Source organism: Conger conger, chromosome 15, assembly GCF_963514075.1.
Source record: "Conger conger chromosome 15, fConCon1.1, whole genome shotgun sequence".
NCBI lineage: Eukaryota > Metazoa > Chordata > Actinopteri > Anguilliformes > Congridae > Conger > Conger conger.
Genome location: NC_083774.1, coordinates 32716585 through 32728915, shown reverse-complemented (window position 1 = coordinate 32728915; position 12331 = coordinate 32716585). Strand labels below are relative to the sequence as shown.

Genomic DNA, 12331 nt, shown 5'->3' with positions numbered 1-12331 from the left:
GCAGGCTAAACACTGCTTGTTCTAATTGGTTCACAAAATAATGAAATTTTCTCGCCATAAAGAAGGGTAACATTTGAATGAAAACCTCCTCTTGTCGATTTGTTTGTCTGACTAGTTGATCTGACTTACATACTGTTATTTGAAGAAGGTGAGGACATGAAATCCTGACACAAAATGGTTTCTTTTGGACGCACATTTACACAAGTAAATGGACCAGAAATACAAAGAGCTGTGAATGGTCCAGAATGTTTGAAGAGATGAACAGTCAGTGTTGATCAATGCATTCAATGCATTTTTCACTCCAAATCAAGTGCCGGAATTATTCGTTCTCAAACCTAAAAAATCTATTAAAAATCGAAGCCGTCTAAATTTCAAAACATGTAGCATGTTGTCTATGAAGACAGAAATGCTCTGACACAGTTCAAGTAATCCTTTACATCATTGGAATTAGCAAAACACTTTCATCACGCAATGTAAAATTGACTTTACGTAGCCAGAATAGTCCTGAAAAATGGGGAAATTAAAGAAAACTGCCAGTATTCAAAGATTTTATTTTAATTACTTGTCCTGGTTTTAGGTAGCGTGGCCGAGCGGTCCAAGGCGCTGGATTTAGGCTCCAGTCTCTTAGGAGGCAGGGTTCGAATCCCTCCGCTGCCATTTTAACTACGAACGTGCATACTTGGGAGCTCCACGCGAAAAGCTCCTTCTAAGTGAATCAACAAAGATTTCACACGGTCAGGATGCCATCTTGTTCTTCAGTGTTCAGACAACGGCAACACCCATATAAACTACCCACATTTGAATAAGATTCAGTAACTGTTAGGATTCAATGTTTTTCTTGTTGTGTTGTTAGCGTGCTTCAGGTAGCGTGGCCGAGCGGTCCGAGGCGCTGGATTAAGGCTCCAGTCTCTTCGGAGGCGAGGGTTCGATTCCCTCCGCTGCCATTTTCAGCAAAAAAGCTGCATAACGTGCTTAATGGTCAGCTTCATGCTACACCCTGGTTCTCACGGTATTACCACAGATCTCACATTGAGAGAATGCCAGCATGTTTTTCAGTGCAGAGACAATACCAACAATTTTTGTGGCTAATTTCAACAGTTGTTGGCATAGACAGGCTAAACACTGGTTGTTCTAATTGGTTCACAAAATAATGAAATTTTCTCGCCATAAAGAAGGGTAACATTTGAATGAAAACCTCCTCTTGTCGATTTGGTTGTCTGACTAGTTGATCTGACTTAAATACTGTTATTTGAAGAAGGTGAGGACATGAAATCCTGACACAAAATGGTTTCTTTTGGACGCACATTTACACAAGTAAATGGACCAGAAATACAAAGAGCTGTGAATGGTCCAGAATGTTTGAAGAGATGAACAGTCAGTGTTGATCAATGCATTCAATGCATTTTTCACTCCAAATCAAGTGCCGGAATTATTCGTTCTCAAACCTAAAAAATATATTAAAAATCGAAGCCGTCTAAATTTCAAAACATGTAGCATGTTGTCTATGAAGACAGAAATGCTCTGACACAGTTCAAGTAATCCTTTACATCATTGGAATTAGCAAAACACTTTCATCACGCAATGTAAAATTGACTTTACGTAGCCAGAATAGTCCTGAAAAATGAGGAAATTAAAGAAAACTGCCAGTATTCAAAGATTTTATTTTAATGGCTTGTCCTGGTTTTAGGTAGCGTGGCCGAGCGGTCCAAGGCGCTGGATTTAGGCTCCAGTCTCTTCGGAGGCGAGGGTTCGAATCCCTCCGCGGCCATTTTAACTACGAACGTGCGTACTTGGGAGCTCCACGCGAAAACCTCCTTCTAAGTGAATCAACAAAGATTTCACACGGTCAGGATGCCATCTTGTTCTTCAGTGTTCAGACAACGGCAACACCCATATAAACTACCCACATTTGAATAAGATTCAGTAACTGTTAGGATTCAATGTTTTTCTTGTTGTGTTGTTAGCGTGCTTCAGGTAGCGCGGCCGAGCGGTCCAAGGCGCTGGATTAAGGCTCCAGTCTCTTCGGAGGCGAGGGTTTGAATCCCTCCGCTGCCATTTTCAGCAAAAAAGCTGCATAACGTGCTTAATGGTCAGCTTCGTGCTACACCCTGGTTCTCACAGTATTACCACAGATCTCACATTGAGAGAATGCCAGCATGTTTTTCAGTGCAGAGACAATACCAACAATTTTTGTGGCTAATTTCAACAGTTGTTGGCATAGGCAGGCTAAACACTGCTTGTTCTAATTGGTTCACAAAATAATGAAATTTTCTCGCCATAAAGAAGGGTAACATTTGAATGAAAACCTCCTCTTGTCGATTTGTTTGTCTGACTAGTTGATCTGACTTACATACTGTTATTTGAAGAAGGTGAGGACATGAAATCCTGACACAAAATGGTTTCTTTTGGACGCACATTTACACAAGTAAATGGACCAGAAATACAAAGAGCTGTGAATGGTCCAGAATGTTTGAAGAGATGAACAGTCAGTGTTGATCAATGCATTCAATGCATTTTTCACTCCAAATCAAGTGCCGGAATTATTCGTTCTCAAACCTAAAAAATCTATTAAAAATCGAAGCCGTCTAAATTTCAAAACATGTAGCATGTTGTCTATGAAGACAGAAATGCTCTGACACAGTTCAAGTAATCCTTTACATCATTGGAATTAGCAAAACACTTTCATCACGCAATGTAAAATTGACTTTACGTAGCCAGAATAGTCCTGAAAAATGAGGAAATTAAAGAAAACTGCCAGTATTCAAAGATTTTATTTGAATGACTTGTCCTGTTTTTAGGTAGCGTGGCCGAGCGGTCCAAGACGCTGGATTTAGGCTCCAGTCTCTTCGGAGCCGAGGGTTCGAATCCCTCCGCGGCCATTTTAACTACGAACGTGCGTACTTGGGAGCTCCACGCGAAAAACTCCTTCTAAGTGAATCAACAAAGATTTCACACGGTCAGGATGCCATCTTGTTCTTCAGTGTTCAGACAACGGCAACACCCATATAAACTACCCACATTTGAATAAGATTCAGTAACTGTTAGGATTCAATGTTTTTCTTGTTGTGTTGTTAGCGTGCCTCAGGTAGCGTGGCCGAGCGGTCCAAGGCGCTGGATTAAGGCTCCAGTCTCTTCGGAGGCGAGGGTTCGAATCCCTCCGCTGCCATTTTCCGCAAAAAAGCTGCATAACGTGCTTAATGGTCAGCTTCATGCTACACCCTGGTTCTCACGGTATTACCACAGATCTCACATTGAGAGAATGCCAGCATGTTTTTCAGTGCAGAGACAATACCAACAATTTTTGTGGCTAATTTCAACAGTTGTTGGCATAGACAGGCTAAACACTGGTTGTTCTAATTGGTTCACAAAATAATGAAATTTTCTCGCCATAAAGAAGGGTAACATTTAAATGAAAACCTCCTCTTGTCGATTTGTTTGTCTGACTAGTTGATCTGACTTACATACTGTTATTTGAATGTTATGCATTCAATGCATTTTTCACTCCAAATCAAGTGCCGGAATTATTCGTTCTCAAACCTAAAAAATATATTAAAAATCAAAGCCGTCTAAATTTCAAAACATGTAGCATGTTGTCTATGAAGACAGAAATGCTCTGACACAGTTCAAGTAATCCTTTACATCATTGGAATTAGCAAAACACTTTCATCACGCAATGTAAAATTGACTTTACGTAGCCAGAATAGTCCTGAAAAATGAGGAAATTAAAGAAAACTGCCAGTATTCAAAGATTTTATTTTAATGACTTGTCCTGGTTTTAGGTAGCGTGGCCGAGCGGTCCAAGGTGCTGGATTTAGGCTCCAGTCTCTTCGGAGGCGAGGGTTCGAATCCCTCCGCTGCCATTTTAACTACGAACGTGCATACTTGGGAGCTCCACGCGAAAAGCTCCTTCTAAGTGAATCAACAAAGATTTCACACGGTCAGGATGCCATCTTGTTCTTCAGTGTTCAGACAACGGCAACACCCATATAAACTACCCACATTTGAATAAGATTCAGTAGCTGTTAGGATTCAATGTTTTTCTTGTTGTGTTGTTAGCGTGCTTCAGGTCGCGTGGCCGAGCGGTCCAAGGCGCTGGATTAAGGCTCCAGTCTCTTCGGAGGCGAGGGTTCAAATCCCTCCGCTGCCATTTTCCGCAAAAAAGCTGCATAACGTGCTTAATGGTCAGCTTCATGCTACACCCTGGTTCTCACGGTATTACCACAGATCTCACATTGAGAGAATGCCAGCATGTTTTTCAGTGCAGAGACAATACCAACAATTTTTGTGGCTAATTTCAACAGTTGTTGGCATAGACAGGCTAAACACTGGTTGTTCTAATTGGTTCACAAAATAATGAAATTTTCTCGCCATAAAGAAGGGTAACATTTGAATGAAAACCTCCTCTTGTCGATTTGTTTGTCTGACTAGTTGATCTGACTTACATACTGTTATTTGAAGAAGGTGAGGACATGAAATCCTGACACAAAATGGTTTCTTTTGGACGCACATTTACACAAGTAAATGGACCAGAAATACAAAGAGCTGTGAATGGTCCAGAATGTTTGAAGAGATGAACAGTCAGTGTTGATCAATGCATTCAATGCATTTTTCACTCCAAATCAAGTGCCGGAATTATTCGTTCTCAAACCTAAAAAATATATTAAAAATCGAAGCCGTCTAAATTTCAAAACATGTAGCATGTTGTCTATGAAGACAGAAATGCTCTGACACAGTTCAAGAAATCCTTTACATCATTGGAATTAGCAAAACACTTTCATCACGCAATGTAAAATTGACTTTACGTAGCCAGAATAGTCCTGAAAAATGAGGAAATTAAAGAAAACTGCCAGTATTCAAAGATTTTATTTTAATGACTTGTCCTGGTTTTAGGTAGCGTGGCCGAGCTGTCCAAGGCGCTGGATTTAGGCTCCAGTCTCTTCGGAGGCGAGGGTTCGAATCCCTCCGCTGCCATTTTAACTACGAACGTGCATACTTGGGAGCTCCACGCGAAAAGCTCCTTCTAAGTGAATCAACAAAGATTTCACACGGTCAGGATGCCATCTTGTTCTTCAGTGTTCAGACAACGGCAACACCCATATAAACTACCCACATTTGAATAAGATTCAGTAACTGTTAGGATTCAATGTTTTTCTTGTTGTGTTGTTAGCGTGTTTCGGGTAGCGTGGCGGAGCGGTCCAAGGCGCTGGATTAAAACTCCAGTCTCTTCCGAGGCGAGGGTTCGTATCCCCACACTGGCATTTTCTGCAAAAAAGCTGCAAAACGTGCTTAATGGTCAGCATCATGCTACACCCTGGTTCTCACGGAATTACCACAGATCTCACATTGAGAGAATGACATCAAGTTTTTCAGTGCAGAGACAATACCAACAATTTCTGTGGCTAATTTCAACAGTTGTTGGCATAGACAGGCTAAACACTGGTTGTTCTAATTCGTTCATAGTCTCTTCGGAGGCGAGGGTTTGAATCCCTCCTCTACCATTTTCAGCAAAAAAGCTGCAAAACGTGCTTAATGGTCAGCATCATGCTACACCCTGGTTCTTACGGAATTACCACAGATCTCACATTGAGAGAATGCCAGCATGTTTTTCAGTGCAGAGACAATACCATCAATTGTTGTGGCTAATTTCAACAGTTGTTGGCATAGACAGGCTAAACACTGGTTGTTCTAATTGGTTCACAAAATAATGAAATTTTCTCACCATAAAGAAGGGTAACATTTAAATGAAAACCTCCTCTTGTTGATTTGTTTGTCTGACTAGTTGATCTGACTTACATACTGTTATTTGAAGAAGGTGAGGACATGAAATCCTGACACAAAATGGTTTCTTTTGGACCCACATTTACACAAGTAAATGTACCAGAAATACAAAGAGCTGTGAATGGTCCAGAATGTTTGAGGAGATGAACAGTCAGTGTTGCTCAATGCATTCAATGTATTTTTCACTCGAAATCAAGTGCCGGAATTATTAGTTCTAAAACCTAAAAAATTTATAAAAAATCAAAGCCGTCTAAGTTTCAAAACATGTAGCATGTTGTCTATGAAGACAGAAATGCTCTGACACAGATCAAGTAATCCTTTACATCATTGGAATTAGCAAAACACTTTCATCACACAATGTAAAATTGACTTTACGTAGCCAGAATAGTCCTGAAAAATGATGAAATTAAAGAAAACTGCCAGTATTCAAAGATTTTCTTTTAATGCCTTGTCCTGGTTTTAGGTAGCGTGGCCGAGCGGTCCAAGGTGCTGGATTTAGGCTCCAGTCTCTTCAGAGGCGAGGGTTTGAATCTCTCCTCTGCCATTTTAATTACGAACGTGCATACTTGGGAGCTCCACGCGAAAAGCTCCTTCTAAGTGAATCAACAAAGATTTCACACGGTCAGGATGCCATCTTGTTCTTCAGTGTTCAGACAACGGCAACACCCATAAAAACTACCCACATTTCAATAAGATTCAGTAACTGTTAGGATTCAATGTTTTTCTTGTTGTGCTGTTGGTGTGTTTTAGGTAGCGTAGCCGAGCGGTCCAAGGCGCTGGATTAAGGCTCCAATCACTTCGGAGGCTAGCGTTCGAATCCCTCCGCTGCCATTTTCAGCAAAAAAGCTGCAAAACGTGCTTAATGGTCAGCTTCAGGCTACCCCCTGGTTCTCACGGTATTACCACAGATCTCACATTGAGAGAATGCCAGCATGCTTTTCAGTGCAGATACAATACCAACAATTTTTGTGGCTAATTTCAACAGTTACATTACATTACATTATTGGCATTTGGCAGACGCTCTTATCCAGAGCGACGTACAACAAAGTACATACCCATAACCAGGGATAAGTTCGCTGAAAGACCCTAGAGGGAAGTACAATTTCAACTGCTACCTGTACAACAAAGATAAGGACAAGGGCCATTTTTTTTTTTTTTTTTCAACAAACAAACAAACAAACAGAGCAAAAGTGACCAAAGTTAACTATCCAAACACTGCTTACCTAGCCAACTAAAAATACTGATACACAAAGCAAGTCACAGAGACAACAATTAAGGTTCACAGGGAGGTAGGGAGGGATGGGGAGAGGTGTTGCTTGAAGAGGTGTGTCTTCACCTTGCGCTTGAAGGTTGGGAGAGATTCTATAGTTCTGACCTCAACGGGGAGTTTGTTCCACCACCGTGGGGCCAGAACAGACAGTAGTCGTGAGCGTGAGGTGGAGGTTCTGAGAGGGGGAGGTGCCAAGCGGCCTGTGGAGGCTGAACGAAGAGGTCTGGCAGGGGTGTAGGGTCTGATGATTTTTTTGCAGATAAGCTGGGGAAGACCCTTTAACTGCTTGGAAGGCTAGCACCAATGTTTTGAATTTGATGCGAGCCATGACAGGCAGCCAGTGGAGGGAAGTAAGCAGGGGGGTGAAGTGTGAGTATTTGGGAAGGTTGAAGACCAGACGAGCTGCTGCATTCTGGATGAGTTGGAGGGGTCTGATGGCGGACGCTGGGAGGCCAGCCAAGAGGGAATGGCAGTAGTCCAGGCAGGACAGAACCATCGCTTGGACCAGGAGCTGGGTGGAGTAGGGGGTGAGAAAGGGGCGGATTCTCCGTATGTTGTATAGGAAGAACTTGCAAGACCGGGTCACCACCGCAATGTTCTCGGAAAGGGACAGTCTGCTGTCCATCACCACGCCGAGGTTCCTTGCACTGGGTGACGGCGTGAGTGTGGTATCCCCGAGGGAAATGGAGAGATCCAGATGGGGAGAGGTATTAGCAGGGATGAATATCATTTCAGTTTTAACTGGGTTGAGCTTTAGATGGTGGTTGTCCATCCAGCTCTGGATGCCAGTTGTTGGCATAGACAGGCTAAACACTGGTTGTTCTAATTGGTTCACAAAATAATGAAATTTTCTCGCCATAAAGAAGGGTAACATTTAAATGAAAACCTCCTCTTGTCGATTTGTTTGTCTGACTAGTTGATCTGACTTACATACTGTTATTTGAAGAAGGTGAGGACATGAAATCCTGACACAAAATGGTTTCTTTTGGACGCACATTTACACAAGTAAATGGACCAGAAATACAAAGAGCTGTGAATGGTCCAGAATGTTTGAAGAGATGAACAGTCAGTGTTGCTCAATGCATTCAATGCATTTTTCACTCCAAATCAAGTGCCGGAATTATTCGTTCTCAAACCTAAAAAATATATAAAAAATCAAAGCCTTCTAAATTTCAAAATATGTAGCATGTTGTCTATGAAGACAGAAATGCTCTGACACAGATGAAGTCATCCTTTACATCATTGGAATTAGCAAAACACTTTCATCACACAATGTAAAATTGACTTTACGTAGCCAGAATAGTCCTGAAAAATTAAAGAAAACTGCCAGTATTCAAAGGTTTTCTTTTAATGCCTTGTCCTGCTTTTAGGTAGCGTGGCCGAGCGGTACAAGGCGCAGGATTTAAGCTCAGTCTCTTCAGAGGCGAGGGTTTGAAACCCTCCGCGGCAATTTTAACTACGAACGTGCATACTTGGGAGCTCTACGCGAAAAGCTCCTTCAAAGTGATTCAACAAAGATTTCACACGGTCAGGATGCCATCTTGTTCTTCAGTGTTCAGACAACGGCAACACCCATAAAAACGACCCGCAGTTGAATAAGATTCAGTAACAGTTCTTTTCAAGAACAAGAACAAGTTTTTCTTGTTGCGCAGTTTTTGTGCTTTGGGGCGTGTGGCCGAGCGGTCCAAGGCGCTGGATTAAGGCTCCAGTCTTTTCGGAGGAAAGGGTTCGAATCCCTCCACTGCCATGTTCATGCTACACTCTGGTTCTCACGGTATTAACACAGACATGCAAACTTTGTTTGTTGTTGAGGTGAAAAATGAAAGTAGTTATATAAATGCCTCAATATGCACAGCATTGTTTTGTCTTATGACTAATATGGCACAGACCTCAGCAGTGTGTGGGTGTGTGTGTGTGTGTGAGTGAGTATGTACAGTATGTTTCTAGATTGAAATGGGTGTGTCCTCTTTTGTTTAAAAAATAGTGTGACTGTACCAGTAAGCAGTATAATGTCACATGTTTTCAAAGAAATGGCAGTATTGATTCTCATGACAGATTAATGGGCCGATTTTGTTTCTGTTGGCACATTTTGTGTGTGTGTGTGTGTGTGTGTGTTACCTCTGTATGCAAGTCTGTCGGTCACTGGGGTATATGTGTGCTTGGCAGGGGGTGAGCTGAACGATATGGAACTATATTTTGTTTCAATCAATTGCAGCGTATTCGAGTATGGGCAAATTATTCAAAAAATGGCACAGGATTTGTTTTTGGCTACTTTTTTGTTGACCTGCCATTTATTATGATTATTACGATTATGTATTTGTTCTTTCCCCTTATTCCCCTTCTCTTCCAATGAAATCAGTATTCATGTAACATCATTTGCTTAAATAATAATTTTGTTTTGTACAGATATTAGTTTTGTTAGCCAAAAGATGTAGTCAGGTAAGATAACTCCTTCCTTAGGCAATTATTAGCAAATCTAGAACATGTTTTTTCTTTTATATGTTCATTGTTTGTTTATGTTTTTTAGTCTAGATCAAAGTACAACACAGTAGCACTATGCCTTTGTTCCTAAACTTTACTTCTTGGAAAATATGAGGAATCAGCTCCCCTGCTAAAAGGACCAAAGTTTTGAACTACATAAACTGCAATTAGATATCTGTTTAATACAAGAAACTCATCTCACTGAGGCAGAATCTCGGAAACTTGGATTGGCCAGACCTTCGACACAACCTACAACTCCAAAAAACATGGCACCTCCATCCTGCCTTTTAAGAACATACCATATTCCCATTATTCAACTATAGCTGATCCCGAAGGATGATTCATCATCATAAATAGCTAAACTGACCAAGACCATATTATTATCGCTCACATCTATGGTCCTAACACTGACTCTCCCGCTTTCTTCCACTCCCTATTCTCTGAGCGGTCTAATTTTCCTTGGATAGTTGGCAAGTTGGAAATATTGTTCTCCTTCAGTTGCCATAAACACTTTTACCCAACATCCAACCAGCTGCCTGCCATTCATTTTATTTCCTGCTTGATATTATTCATTTGAATGTAAAGTTTGTCAGGATTAGAAGATATTAAATTATGTAATTCATTCTCTGTCATGACCTGGCTCACTGGCCGTGACAAAGAGGGAGGCGCACACTGACGTATTTAAAAAACAAGGTCAAATTTATTTTAAATAACCAGTTAACAGAAATATGTAGTGCGAAAGTCAATTGCATCAGCAGTGTGAGTGAGTGGATGTGTGAAAAGTTTGCTGAAGCAATGTCTGATGCAAACACAAAAAGAACCAACAGGTATGTGGGCAGAGAGTACCCTCCTTCAGACAAGAGTCAGGCACATTTTAACATCTGGCCACAGGTGCTCCCAGTTGCACAAACGACCTGGTACTCCGCCCACTAGGCACCTGTGAAGTAACGCCAGAATAAGTACCACAGAGCAGTAACATATCCCTAATTTTATTGTTTACTGTCAAGCTTGACAAAAAACATTTATGGAGTTACAACAACAGCCATTAAAAACAATGTACTTAAAACAAATTGCATATACCATATTGTTCAGAGTGAACAGTTGGGGGACAAAGCCAAATATGTTAATTGTATTGTGAGATAACTATTAAGTAGAATGATGGCAGAATTAATTTCCTATCCATAGTGAAATGGAGCTGGAATCAAATCTAATGACACAACAAACATGTTTATGGGACAATTCTACAAGGAAATTGTTTCCATAATTTATGTCACGGTTTGCCAAAAGGTGGATTCGAACCGTGGTGACCATTGCAGGGCTCTACACCTACATGGGACTGGCCCTCGCACAGTAAGCTAGAATCATACCCCTTGCGTGAATCAATTGTGTCATGAAAGACTATGCAGCAACAATGTCAACTTGCTGTTACTTTCAGAGGTGGTTTCATTCTGCAGTCATAGATTCATTGACAGCACACCACAAAATAAATCCAGTTCAACCACATGTGGGCTGCAATGCCAGGGCTGCAAAGCACTTTAAAGCATACTTATTATAACATCATAAACAAATGGAGTTTTCTTGGATTGCCTTTTGTCGGCATAGGTGGGCTAAAAATTTTTTTTGGAAATAAATAGTTGCCCATCAGCTCACTGATGTTTTAAATCACCACAACATTTGACAAATTCCATTCAGTTTTTCGCCAAAAGCACTCAACAGAAACGGCTCTTCTCAGAGTATCAAATGACATTATGATGTCCTCTGATGCTGGTGACTGCTCTATCCTGGTGCTGCTGGATCGCAGTACAGCTTTTGATACTGTGGATCACTGCATTTTGATAGACAGGCTTAGTGAGTGGGTGGGTGTCTCTGGGAGCGCTCTAGATTGGTTTTCATCTTATCTCTCTGGTAGGAGTTTTTCCATGGCTGTTGGCCCCTACAAATCTGAGTCTGCTGCCTTATTCTGTGGTGTCCCTCAGGGTTCTGTTCTGGGTCCGATTTTGTTTGCTCTGTACATGCTTCCTTTAGGTGTCATTATCAGCAAATTCAAAGGTATTTCATACCATTGCTATGTGCTATGTGTTTTTATTAGAGGGCAGGGGGATGTTCAGTTTTTAACTGATTGGCTGGGGTTGTATGAAAAGGCTTCTTCAGCTAAAGTGAATTGGGGGAAATGAGAGCCATTGCAGGTGGGGCAGTGGCAGCAGGAGGGAGCTCCAAGTCTACCAGAGGGTCTTAGGTGGGGAAGAAATGGGATGAAGGTTCTGGGGGGTTTTTTGGGAACAGAGGGTTTCCAGAAACAGAATTGGGGGGGTGTAGTGGAGAAGGTGTGTGCCAGGTTGTCTTCATGGAAATGGTTGCTGCCTCAGCTGTCCTATAGGGGAAGAGTTATTGGTTGCCAATAACTTGGTGGCCTCAACCTTTTGGCACAAATTAATTGTTTTGCAACCACCAAGGTGTCTGATCCAGGAGGTGCAGAAGCACCTGGTGGATTTCTTCAGGTAAAGATATTTAATCAGAAATGTAAGTGTTTGTTTTGGCAATTCAGACCCTGTGCAAGACCTGTTTTCTCCACATGAAATATATTTTTACAGTCATTTCACAGGGCAGAGACTCTGTTCTGTGTATGCATTGATGGAGAGCTGTAATTAAAACTTGATGGGTTCAGTGGAGGCTTGCTTTTAACAGATGGAGCATTGTGTTTTTGTCATAAAGCGGACACCAACCATATCGCAACACAAATTTAGCAGGTAAAATAACTTTTTGCAACAAATATATTCACTGGGATGTTATCAGACAAAGTTT

At 41.4% G+C, this 12331-nt stretch overlaps 8 non-coding genes across 8 annotated transcripts; all 8 read left to right on the top strand.

Annotated features, from left to right (window-relative positions):
• The first annotated feature begins 576 nt into the window (after nucleotides 1-576).
• Nucleotides 577-657, top strand: trnal-uag (transfer RNA leucine (anticodon UAG)). The gene has a single exon. It is a non-coding gene; the product is annotated as a tRNA-Leu (tRNA).
• A 205-nt stretch (nucleotides 658-862) lies between these two features.
• trnal-aag (transfer RNA leucine (anticodon AAG)) lies at nucleotides 863-944 on the top strand. Its single transcript has one exon. It is a non-coding gene; the product is annotated as a tRNA-Leu (tRNA).
• A 742-nt stretch (nucleotides 945-1686) lies between these two features.
• Nucleotides 1687-1768, top strand: trnal-uag (transfer RNA leucine (anticodon UAG)). The gene has a single exon. It is a non-coding gene; the product is annotated as a tRNA-Leu (tRNA).
• Nucleotides 1769-1973: 205 nt separating this feature from the next.
• Nucleotides 1974-2055, top strand: trnal-aag (transfer RNA leucine (anticodon AAG)). The gene has a single exon. It is a non-coding gene; the product is annotated as a tRNA-Leu (tRNA).
• Nucleotides 2056-3084: 1029 nt separating this feature from the next.
• Nucleotides 3085-3166, top strand: trnal-aag (transfer RNA leucine (anticodon AAG)). The gene has a single exon. It is a non-coding gene; the product is annotated as a tRNA-Leu (tRNA).
• A 612-nt stretch (nucleotides 3167-3778) lies between these two features.
• trnal-uag (transfer RNA leucine (anticodon UAG)) lies at nucleotides 3779-3860 on the top strand. The gene has a single exon. It is a non-coding gene; the product is annotated as a tRNA-Leu (tRNA).
• Nucleotides 3861-4065: 205 nt separating this feature from the next.
• On the top strand, nucleotides 4066-4147 carry trnal-aag (transfer RNA leucine (anticodon AAG)). The gene has a single exon. It is a non-coding gene; the product is annotated as a tRNA-Leu (tRNA).
• Nucleotides 4148-4889: 742 nt separating this feature from the next.
• On the top strand, nucleotides 4890-4971 carry trnal-uag (transfer RNA leucine (anticodon UAG)). Its single transcript has one exon. It is a non-coding gene; the product is annotated as a tRNA-Leu (tRNA).
• Nucleotides 4972-12331: the final 7360 nt, after the last annotated feature.